Raw genomic sequence first — 12,856 nt, 5'->3', positions numbered from 1 at the left:
ATAGTACCTAAAGTTTAAAGCAGAAATCGTGGCACTTTTGAAATTTTCATTTTTGAACAAAATCAACAGGACCGGGGCTTAAGGAATTTCTCATATGCCACAAAATGGTTGAAGCTCCTGTTCAAAAATTATGCTCCGAAATCAACTTCTGTTACCTTAGTGATACATTTTGGGATAGTACCTAAAGTTTAAAGCAGAAATCGGGGCACTTTTGAAATTTTCATTTTTGACCAAAATCAACAGGTCCGGGGCTTAAGGAATTTACATATGCCACAAAACGGTTGAAGCTCCTGTTCAAAAATTATGCTCCGAAATCAACTTCTGTCACCTTAGTGATACATTTTGGGATAGTACATAAGTTTAAAGCAGAAATCGGGGCACTTGTGAAATTTTAATTTTTGACCAAAATCGACAAGTCAGGGGCTTAGGGAATTTCTCATATGTCACAAAACTGTTGAAGCTCCTGTTCAAAAATTATGCTCCGAAATCAACTTCTGTCACCTTAGTGATACATTTTGGGATAGTACCTAAAGTTTAAAGCAGAAACTGGGGAACTTTTGAAATTTTAATTTTTGAACAAAATCGACATGTGCGGGGCTTAGGGAATTTCTCATATGCCACAAAACTGTTGAAGCTCCTGTTCAAAAATGATGCTCCGAAATCAACTTCTGTCACCTTAGTGATACATTTTGGGATAGTACCTAAAGTTTAAAGCAGAAATCGGGGCACTTTTGAAATTTTCATTTTTGACCAAAATCAACAGGTACAGGGCTTAAGGAATTTACATATGCCACAAAACGGTTGAAGCTCCTGTTCAAAAATTATGCTCCGAAATCAACTTCTGTCACCTTAGTGATACATTTTGGGATAGTACATAAGTTTAAAGCAGAAATCGGGGCACTTTTGAAATTTTAATTTTTGACCAAAATCGACAAGTCAGGGGCTTAGGGAATTTCTCATATGTCACAAAACTATTGAAGCTCCTGTTCAAAAATTATGCTCCGAAATCAACTTCTGTCACCTTAGTGATACATTTTGGGATAGTACCTAAAGTTTAAAGCAGAAACAGGGGAACTTTTGAAATTTTCATTTTTGAACAAAATCGACAGGTCTGGGGCTTAGGGAATTTCTCATATGCCACAAAACTGTTGAAGCTCCTGTTCAAAAATGATGCTCCGAAATCAACTTCTGTCACCTTAGTGATACATTTTGGGATAGTACCTAAAGTTTAAAGCAGAAATCGGGGCACTTTTGAAATTTTCATTTTTGAACAAAATCAACAGGACCGGGGCTTAAGGAATTTCTCATATGCCAAAAACGGTTGAAGCTCCTGTTCAAAAATTATGCTCCAAAATCAACTTCTGTCACCTTAGTGATACATTTTGGGATAGTACCTAAAGTTTAAAGCAGAAATTGGGGAACTTTTGAAATTTAAATTTTTGAACAAAATCGACAGGTGCGGGGCTTAGGGAATTTCTCATATGCCACAAAACTGTTGAAGCTCCTGTTCAAAAATGATGCTCCGAAATCAACTTCTGTCACCTTAGTGATACATTTTGGGATAGTACCTAAAGTTTAAAGCAGAAATCGGGGCACTTTTGAAATTTTCATTTTTGACCAAAATCAACAGGTCCGGGGCCTAAGGAATTTACATATGCCACAAAACGGTTGAAGCTCCTGTTCAAAAATGATGCTCCGAAATCAACTTCTGTCACCTTAGTGATACATTTTGGGATAGTACCTAAAGTTTAAAGCAGAAATCGGGGCACTTTTGAAATTTTCATTTTTTAACAAAATCAACAGGACCGGGGATTAAGGAATTTCTCATATGCCACAAAACGGTTGAAGCTCCTGTTCAAAAATTATGCTCCAAAATCAACTTCTGTCACCTTAGTGATACATTTTGGGATAGTACATAAGTTTAAAGCAGAAATCGGGGCACTTTTGAAATTTTAATTTTTGACCAAAATCGACAAGTCAGGGGCTTAGGGAATTTCTCATATGTCACAAAACTGTTGAAGCTCCTGTTCAAAAATTATGCTCCGAAATCAACTTCTGTCACCTTAGTGATACATTTTGGGATAGTACCTAAAGTTTAAAGCAGAAATTGGGGAACTTTTGAAATTTTCATTTTTGACCAAAATCAACAGGTCCGGGGCTTAGGGAATTTCTTATATGCCACAAAACGGTTGAAGCTCCTGTTCAAAAATGATGCTCCGAAATTAACTTCTGTCACCTTAGTGATACATTTTGGGATAGTACCTAAAGTTTAAAGCAGAAACAGGGGAACTTTTGAAAATTTCATTTTTGAACAAAATCAACAGGACCGGGGCTTAAGGAATTTACATATGCCACAAAACGGTTGAAGCTCCTGTTCAAAAATTATGCTCCGAAATCAACTTCTGTCACCTTAGTGATACATTTTGGGATAGTACCTAAAGTTTAAAGCAGAAATCGGGGCACTTTTGAAATTTTAATTTTTGACCAAAATCAACAGGTCCGGGGCTTAGGGAATTTCTCATATGCCACAAAACGGTTGAAGCTCCTGTTCAAAAATGATGCTCCGAAATCAACTTCTGTCACCTTAGTGATACATTTTGGGATAGTACCTAAAGTTTAAAGCAGAAATCGGGGCACTTTTGAAATTTTAATTTTTGACCAAAATCGACAAGTCAGGGGCTTAGGGAATTTCTCATATGTCACAAAACTGTTGAAGCTCCTGTTCAAAAATTATGCTCCGAAATCAACTTCTGTCACCTTAGTGATACATTTTGGGATAGTACCTAAAGTTTAAAGCAGAAATTGGGGAACTTTTGAAATTTTCATTTTTGACCAAAATCAACAGGTCCGGGGCTTAGGGAATTTCTCATATGCCACAAAACGGTTGAAGCTCCTGTTCAAAAATGATGCTCCGAAATCAACTTCTGTCACCTTAGTGATACATTTTGGGATAGTACCTAAAGTTTAAAGCAGAAATCGGGGCACTTTTGAAATTTTAATTTTTGACCAAAATCAACAGGTCCGGGGCCTAAGGAATTTACATATGCCACAAAACGGTTGAAGCTCCTGTTCAAAAATGATGCTCCGAAATCAACTTCTGTCACCTTAGTGATACATTTTGGGATAGTACCTAAAGTTTAAAGCAGAAATCGGGGCACTTTTGAAATTTTCATTTTTGACCAAAATCAACAGGTCCGGCCGGGGCTTAAGGAATTTACATATGCCACAAAACGGTTGAAGCTCCTGTTCAAAAATTATGCTCCGAAATCAACTTCTGTCACCTTAGTGATACATTTTGGGATAGTACATAAGTTTAAAGCAGAAATCGGGGCACTTTTGAAATTTTAATTTTTGACCAAAATCGACAAGTCAGGGGCTTAGGGAATTTCTCATATGTCACAAAACTGTTGAAGCTCCTGTTCAAAAATTATGCTCCGAAATCAACTTCTGTCACCTTAGTGATACATTTTGGGATAGTACCTAAAGTTTAAAGCAGAAACAGGGGAACTTTTGAAATTTTCATTTTTGAACAAAATCGACAGGTCTGGGGCTTAGGGAATTTCTCATATGCCACAAAACTGTTGAAGCTCCTGTTCAAAAATGATGCTCCGAAATCAACTTCTGTCACCTTAGTGATACATTTTGGGATAGTACCTAAAGTTTAAAGCAGAAATCGGGGCACTTTTGAAATTTTCATTTTTGACCAAAATCAACAGGTCCGGGGCCTAAGGAATTTACATATGCCACAAAACGGTTGAAGCTCCTGTTCAAAAATGATGCTCCGAAATCAACTTCTGTCACCTTAGTGATACATTTTGGCATAGTACCTAAAGTTTAAAGCAGAAATCGGGGCACTTTTGAAATTTTCATTTTTGAACAAAATCAACAGGACCGGGGATTAAGGAATTTCTCATATGCCACAAAACGGTTGAAGCTCCTGTTCAAAAATGATGCTCCAAAATCAACTTCTGTCACCTTAGTGATACATTTTGGGATAGTACCTAAAGTTTAAAGCAGAAATTTGGGAACTTTTGACATTTTCATTTTTGACCAAAATCAACAGGTCCGGGGCTTAGGGAATTTCTCATATGCCACAAAACGGTTGAAGCTCCTGTTCAAAAATTATGCTCCGAAATCAACTTCTGTCACCTTAGTGATACATTTTGGGATAGTACCTAAAGTTTAAAGCAGAAATTGGGGAACTTTTGAAATTTAAATTTTTGAACAAAATCGACAGGTGCGGGGCTTAGGGAATTTCTCATATGCCACAAAACTGTTGAAGCTCCTGTTCAAAAATGATGCTCCGAAATCAACTTCTGTCACCTTAGTGATACATTTTGGGATAGTACCTAAAGTTTAAAGCAGAAATCGGGGCACTTTTGAAATTTTCATTTTTGACCAAAATCAACAGGTCCGGGGCCTAAGGAATTTACATATGCCACAAAACGGTTGAAGCTCCTGTTCAAAAATGATGCTCCGAAATCAACTTCTGTCACCTTAGTGATACATTTTGGGATAGTACCTAAAGTTTAAAGCAGAAATTGGGGCACTTTTGAAATTTTCATTTTTTAACAAAATCAACAGGACCGGGGATTAAGGAATTTCTCATATGCCACAAAACGGTTGAAGCTCCTGTTCAAAAATTATGCTCCAAAATCAACTTCTGTCACCTTAGTGATACATTTTGGGATAGTACATAAGTTTAAAGCAGAAATCGGGGCACTTTTGAAATTTTAATTTTTGACCAAAATCGACAAGTCAGGGGCTTAGGGAATTTCTCATATGTCACAAAACTGTTGAAGCTCCTGTTCAAAAATTATGCTCCGAAATCAACTTCTGTCACCTTAGTGATACATTTTGGGATAGTACCTAAAGTTTAAAGCAGAAATTGGGGAACTTTTGAAATTTTCATTTTTGACCAAAATCAACAGGTCCGGGGCTTAGGGAATTTCTCATATGCCACAAAACGGTTGAAGCTCCTGTTCAAAAATGATGCTCCGAAATCAACTTCTGTCACCTTAGTGATACATTTTGGGATAGTACCTAAAGTTTAAAGCAGAAATCGGGGCACTTTTGAAATTTTAATTTTTGACCAAAATCAACAGGTCCGGGGCCTAAGGAATTTACATATGCCACAAAACGGTTGAAGCTCCTGTTCAAAAATGATGCTCCGAAATCAACTTCTGTCACCTTAGTGATACATTTTGGGATAGTACCTAAAGTTTAAAGCAGAAATCGGGGCACTTTTGAAATTTTCATTTTTGACCAAAATCAACAGGTCCGGCCGGGGCTTAAGGAATTTACATATGCCACAAAACGGTTGAAGCTCCTGTTCAAAAATTATGCTCCGAAATCAACTTCTGTCACCTTAGTGATACATTTTGGGATAGTACATAAGTTTAAAGCAGAAATCGGGGCACTTTTGAAATTTTAATTTTTGACCAAAATCGACAAGTCAGGGGCTTAGGGAATTTCTCATATGTCACAAAACTGTTGAAGCTCCTGTTCAAAAATTATGCTCCGAAATCAACTTCTGTCACCTTAGCGATACATTTTGGGATAGTACCTAAAGTTTAAAGCAGAAACAGGGGAACTTTTGAAATTTTCATTTTTGAACAAAATCGACAGGTCTGGGGCTTAGGGAATTTCTCATATGCCACAAAACTGTTGAAGCTCCTGTTCAAAAATGATGCTCCGAAATCAACTTCTGTCACCTTAGTGATACATTTTGGGATAGTACCTAAAGTTTAAAGCAGAAATCGGGGCACTTTTGAAATTTTCATTTTTGACCAAAATCAACAGGTCCGGGGCCTAAGGAATTTACATATGCCACAAAACGGTTGAAGCTCCTGTTCAAAAATGATGCTCCGAAATCAACTTCTGTCACCTTAGTGATACATTTTGGCATAGTACCTAAAGTTTAAAGCAGAAATCGGGGCACTTTTGAAATTTTCATTTTTGAACAAAATCAACAGGACCGGGGATTAAGGAATTTCTCATATGCCACAAAACGGTTGAAGCTCCTGTTCAAAAATTATGCTCCAAAATCAACTTCTGTCACCTTAGTGATACATTTTGGGATAGTACCTAAAGTTTAAAGCAGAAATTTGGGAACTTTTGACATTTTCATTTTTGACCAAAATCAACAGGTCCGGGGCTTAGGGAATTTCTCATATGCCACAAAACGGTTGAAGCTCCTGTTCAAAAATTATGCTCCGAAATCAACTTCTGTTACCTTAGTGATACATTTTGGGATAGTACCTAAAGTTTAAAGCAGAAATCGGGGCACTTTTGAAATTTTAATTTTTGAACAAAATCAACAGGTCCGGGGCTTAAGGAATTTCTCATATGCCACAAAACGGTTGAAGCTCCTGTTCAAAAATTATGCTCCGAAATCAACTTCTGTCACCTTAGTGATACATTTTGGGATAGTACCTAAAGTTTAAAGCAGAAATCGGGGCACTTTTGAAATTTTAATTTTTGACCAAAATCAACAGGTCCGGGGCTTAAGGAATTTCTCATATGCCACAAATCGGTTGAAGCTCCTGTTCAAAAATTATGCTCCGAAATCAACTTCTGTCACCTTAGTGATACATTTTGGGATAGTACCTAAAGTTTAAAGCAGAAATCGAGGCACTTTTGAAATTTTAATTTTTGACCAAAATCAACAGGTCCGGGGCTTAGGGAATTTCTCATATGCCACAAAACGGTTGAAGCTCCTGTTCAAAAATGATGCTCCGAAATCAACTTCTGTCACCTTAGTGATACATTTTGGGATAGTACCTAAAGTTTAAAGCAGAAATCGGGGCACTTTTGAAATTTTAATTTTTGACCAAAATCAACAGGTCCGGGGCTTAAGGAATTTACATATGCCACAAAACGGTTGAAGCTCCTGTTCAAAAATTATGCTCCGAAATCAACTTCTGTCACCTTAGTGATACATTTTGGGATAGTACATAAGTTTAAAGCAGAAATCGGGGCACTTTTGAAATTTTAATTTTTGACCAAAATCGACAAGTCAGGGGCTTAGGGAATTTCTCATATGTCACAAAACTGTTGAAGCTCCTGTTCAAAAATTATGCTCCGAAATCAACTTCTGTCACCTTAGTGATACATTTTGGGATAGTACCTAAAGTTTAAAGCAGAAATCGGGGCACTTTTGAAATTTTAATTTTTGACCAAAATCAACAGGTCCGGGGCTTAGGGAATTTCTCATATGCCACAAAACGGTTGAAGCTCCTGTTCAAAAATGATGCTCCGAAATCAACTTCTGTCATCTTAGTGATACATTTTGGGATAGTAACTAAAGTTTAAAGCAGAAATTGGGGAACTTTTGAAATTTTCATTTTTTACCAAAATCAACAGGTCCGGGGCTTAGGGAATTTCTCATATGCCACAAAACGGTTGAAGCTCCTGTTCAAAAATGATGCTCCGAAATCAACTTCTGTCACCTTAGTGATACATTTTGGGATAGTACCTAAAGTTTAAAGCAGAAATCGGGGCACTTTTGAAATTTTCATTTTTGACCAAAATCAACAGGTCCGGGGCTTAAGGAATTTACATATGCCACAAAACGGTTGAAGCTCCTGTTCAAAAATTATGCTCCGAAATCAACTTCTGTCACCTTAGTGATACATTTTGGGATAGTACCTAAAGTTTAAAGCAGAAACAGGGGCACTTTTGAAATTTTAATTTTTGACCAAAATCGACAGGTCTGGGGCTTAGGGAATTTCTCATATGCCACAAAACTGTTGAAGCTCCTGTTCAAAAATGATGCTCCGAAATCAACTTCTGTCACCTTAGTGATACATTTTGGGATAGTACCTAAAGTTTAAAGCAGAAATTGGGGCACTTTTGAAATTTTCATTTTTGAACAAAATCAACAGGACCGGGGCTTAAGGAATTTCTCATATGCCAAAAACGGTTGAAGCTCCTGTTCAAAAATTATGCTCCAAAATCAACTTCTGTCACCTTAGTGATACATTTTGGGATAGTACCTAAAGTTTAAAGCAGAAACTGGGGAACTTTTGAAATTTTAATTTTTGAACAAAATCGACAGGTGCGGGGCTTAGGGAATTTCTCATATGCCACAAAACTGTTGAAGCTCCTGTTCAAAAATGATGCTCCGAAATCAACTTCTGTCACCTTAGTGATACATTTTGGGATAGTACCTAAAGTTTAAAGCAGAAATCGGGGCACTTTTGAAATTTTCATTTTTGAACAAAATCAACAGGACCGGGGATTAAGGAATTTCTCATATGCCACAAAACGGTTGAAGCTCCTGTTCAAAAATTATGCTCCAAAATCAACTTCTGTCACCTTAGTGATACATTTTGGGATAGTACCTAAAGTTTAAAGCAGAAATTTGGGAACTTTTGACATTTTCATTTTTGACCAAAATCAACAGGTCCGGGGCTTAGGGAATTTCTCATATGCCACAAAACGGTTGAAGCTCCTGTTCAAAAATTATGCTCCGAAATCAACTTCTGTTACCTTAGTGATACATTTTGGGATAGTACCTAAAGTTTAAAGCAGAAATCGGGGCACTTTTGAAATTTTAATTTTTGAACAAAATCAACAGGTCCGGGGCTTAAGGAATTTCTCATATGCCACAAAACGGTTGAAGCTCCTGTTCAAAAATTATGCTCCGAAATCAACTTCTGTCACCTTAGTGATACATTTTGGGATAGTACCTAAAGTTTAAAGCAGAAATCGGGGCACTTTTGAAATTTTAATTTTTGACCAAAATCAACAGGTCCGGGGCTTAGGGAATTTCTCATATGCCACAAAACGGTTGAAGCTCCTGTTCAAAAATGATGCTCCGAAATCAACTTCTGTCACCTTAGTGATACATTTTGGGATAGTACCTAAAGTTTAAAGCAGAAATCGGGGCACTTTTGAAATTTTCATTTTTGACCAAAATCAACAGGTCCGGGGCTTAAGGAATTTACATATGCCACAAAACGGTTGAAGCTCCTGTTCAAAAATTATGCTCCGAAATCAACTTCTGTCACCTTAGTGATACATTTTGGGATAGTACCTAAAGTTTAAAGCAGAAATCGGGGCACTTTTGAAATTTTAATTTTTGACCAAAATCAACAGGTCCGGGGCTTAGGGAATTTCTCATATGCCACAAAACGGTTGAAGCTCCTGTTCAAAAATGATGCTCCGAAATCAACTTCTGTCACCTTAGTGATACATTTTGGGATAGTACCTAAAGTTTAAAGCAGAAATCGGGGCACTTTTGAAATTTTCATTTTTGACCAAAATCAACAGGTCCGGGGCTTAAGGAATTTAAATATGCCACAAAACGGTTGAAGCTCCTGTTCAAAAATTATGCTCCGAAATCAACTTCTGTCACCTTAGTGATACATTTTGGGATAGTACCTAAAGTTTAAAGCAGAAATCGGGGCACTTTTGAAATTTTCATTTTTGACCAAAATCAACAGGTCCAGGGCTTAAGGAATTTACATATGCCACAAAACGGTTGAAGCTCCTGTTCAAAAATTATGCTCCGAAATCAACTTCTGTCACCTTAGTGATACATTTTGGGATAGTACATAAGTTTAAAGCAGAAATCGGGGCACTTTTGAAATTTTAATTTTTGACCAAAATCGACAAGTCAGGGGCTTAGGGAATTTCTCATATGTCACAAAACTGTTGAAGCTCCTGTTCAAAAATGATGCTCCGAAATCAACTTCTGTCACCTTAGTGATACATTTTGGGATAGTACCTAAAGTTTAAAGCAGAAATCGGGGCACTTTTGAAATTTTCATTTTTGAACAAAATCAACAGGACCGGGGCTTAAGGAATTTCTCATATGCCACAAAACGGTTGAAGCTCCTGTTCAAAAATTATGCTCCAAAATCAACTTCTGTCACCTTAGTGATACATTTTGGGATAGTACCTAAAGTTTAAAGCAGAAATTGGGGAACTTTTGACATTTTCATTTTTGACCAAAATCAACAGGTCTGGGGCTTAGGGAATTTCTCATATGCCACAAAACAGTTGAAGCTCCTGTTCAAAAATTATGCTCCGAAATCAACTTCTGTCACCTTAGTGATACATTTTGGGATAGTACCTAAAGTTTAAAGCAGAAATCAGGGCACTTTTGAAATTTTAATTTTTGAACAAAATCAACAGGTCCGGGGCTTAAGGAATTTCTCATATGCCACAAAACGGTTGAAGCTCCTGTTCAAAAATTATGCTCCGAAATCAACTTCTGTCACCTTAGTGATACATTTTGGGATAGTACCTAAAGTTTAAAGCAGAAATCGGGGCACTTTTGAAATTTTCATTTTTGACCAAAATCAACAGGTCCGGGGCTTAAGGAATTTACATATGCCACAAAACGGTTGAAGCTCCTGTTCAAAATATATGCTCCGAAATCAACTTCTGTCACCTTAGTGATACATTTTGGGATAGTACATAAGTTTAAAGCAGAAATCGGGGCACTTTTGAAATTTTAATTTTTGACCAAAATCGACAAGTTAGGGGCTTAGGGAATTTCTCATATGTCACAAAACTGTTGAAGCTCCAGTTCAAAAATTATGCTCCGAAATCAACTTCTGTCACCTTAGTGATACATTTTGGGATAGTACCTAAAGTTTAAAGCAGAAATCGGGGCACTTTTGAAATTTTCATTTTTGACCAAAATCAACAGGTCCGGGGCTTAAGGAATTTACATATGCCACAAAACGGTTGAAGCTCCTGTTCAAAAATTATGCTCCGAAATCAACTTCTGTCACCTTAGTGATACATTTTGGGATAGTACATAAGTTTAAAGCAGAAATCGGGGCACTTTTGAAATTTTAATTTTTGACCAAAATCGACAAGTCAGGGGCTTAGGGAATTTCTCATATGTCACAAAACTGTTGAAGCTCCTGTTCTAAAATTATGCTCCGAAATCAACTTCTGTCACCTTAGTGATACATTTTGGGATAGTACCTAAAGTTTAAAGCAGAAATTGGGGAACTTTTGAAATTTTCATTTTTGACCAAAATCAACAGGTCCGGGGCTTAGGGAATTTCTTATATGGCACAAAACGGTTGAAGCTCCTGTTCAAAAATGATGCTCCGAAATCAACTTCTATCACCTTAGTGATACATTTTGGGATAGTACCTAAAGTTTAAAGCAGAAACAGGGGAACTTTTGAAATTTTCATTTTTGACCAAAATCGACAGGTCCGGGGCTTAGGGAATTTCTCATATGCCACAAAACTGTTGAAGCTCCTGTTCAAAAATGATGCTCCGAAATCAACTTCTGTCACCTTAGTGATACATTTTGGGATAGTACCTAAAGTTTAAAGCAGAAATCGGGGCACTTTTGAAATTTTCATTTTTGAAAAAAATCAATAGGACCGGGGCTTAAGGAATTTCTCATATGCCAAAAACGGTTGAAGCTCCTGTTCAAAAATGATGCTCCAAAATCAACTTCTGTCACCTTAGTGATACATTTTGGGATAGTACTTAAAGTTTAAAGCAGAAACTGGGGAACTTTTGAAATTTTAATTTTTGAACAAAATCGACAGGTGCGGGGCTTAGGGAATTTCTCATATGCCACAAAACTGTTGAAGCTCCTGTTCAAAAATGATGCTCCGAAATCAACTTCTGTCACCTTAGTGATACATTTTTGGATAGTACCTAAAGTTTAAAGCAGAAATCGGGGCACTTTTGAAATTTTCATTTTTGACCAAAATCAACAGGTCCGGGGCTTAAGGAATTTACATATGCCACAAAACGGTTGAAGCTCCTGTTCAAAAATTATGCTCCGAAATCAACTTCTGTCACCTTAGTGATACATTTTGGGATAGTACCTAAAGTTTAAAGCAGAAATCGGGGCTCTTTTGAAATTTTCATTTTTGACCAAAATCAACAGGTCCGGGGCTTAAGGAATTTACATATGCCACAAAACGGTTGAAGCTCCTGTTAAAAAATTATGCTCCGAAATCAACTTCTGTCACCTTAGTGATACATTTTGGGATAGTACATAAGTTTAAAGCAGAAATCGGGGCACTTTTGAAATTTTAATTTTTGACCAAAATCGACAAGTCAGGGGCTTAGGGAATTTCTCATATGTCACAAAACTGTTGAAGCTCCTGTTCAAATATTATGCTCCGAAATCAACTTCTGTCACCTTAGTGATACATTTTGGGATAGTACCTAAAGTTTAAAGCAGAAATTGGGGAACTTTTGAAATTTTCATTTTTGACCAAAATCAACAGGTCCGGGGCTTAGGGAATTTCTTATATGCCACAAAACGGTTGAAGCTCCTGTTCAAAAATGATGCTCCGAAATCAACTTCTGTCACCTTAGTGATACATTTTGGGATAGTACCTAAAGTTTAAAGCAGAAACAGGGGAACTTTTGAAATTTTCATTTTTGAACAAAATCAACAGGACCGGGGCTTAAGGAATTTCTCATATGCCAAAAACGGTTGAAGCTCCTGTTCAAAAATGATGCTCCAAAATCAACTTCTGTCACCTTAGTGATACATTTTGGGATAGTACCTAAAGTTTAAAGCAGAAACTGGGGAACTTTTGAAATTTTAATTTTTGAACAAAATCGACAGGTGCGGGGCTTAGGGAATTTCTCATATGCCACAAAACTGTTGAAGCTCCTGTTCAAAAATTATGCTCCGAAATCAACTTCTGTCACCTTAGTGATACATTTTGGGATAGTACCTAAAGTTTAAAGCAGAAATCGGGGCACTTTTGAAATTTTCATTTTTGACCAAAATCAACAGGTCCGGGGCCTAAGGAATTTACATATGCCACAAAACGGTTGAAGCTCCTGTTCAAAAATGATGCTCCAAAATCAACTTCTGTCACCTTAGTGATACATTTTGGGATAGTACC

The sequence above is a fragment of the Pseudophryne corroboree genome, chromosome 9 (assembly GCF_028390025.1).
Source record: "Pseudophryne corroboree isolate aPseCor3 chromosome 9, aPseCor3.hap2, whole genome shotgun sequence".
Classification (NCBI taxonomy): Eukaryota; Metazoa; Chordata; class Amphibia; order Anura; family Myobatrachidae; genus Pseudophryne; species Pseudophryne corroboree.
This window is presented reverse-complemented; position numbering follows the sequence as displayed.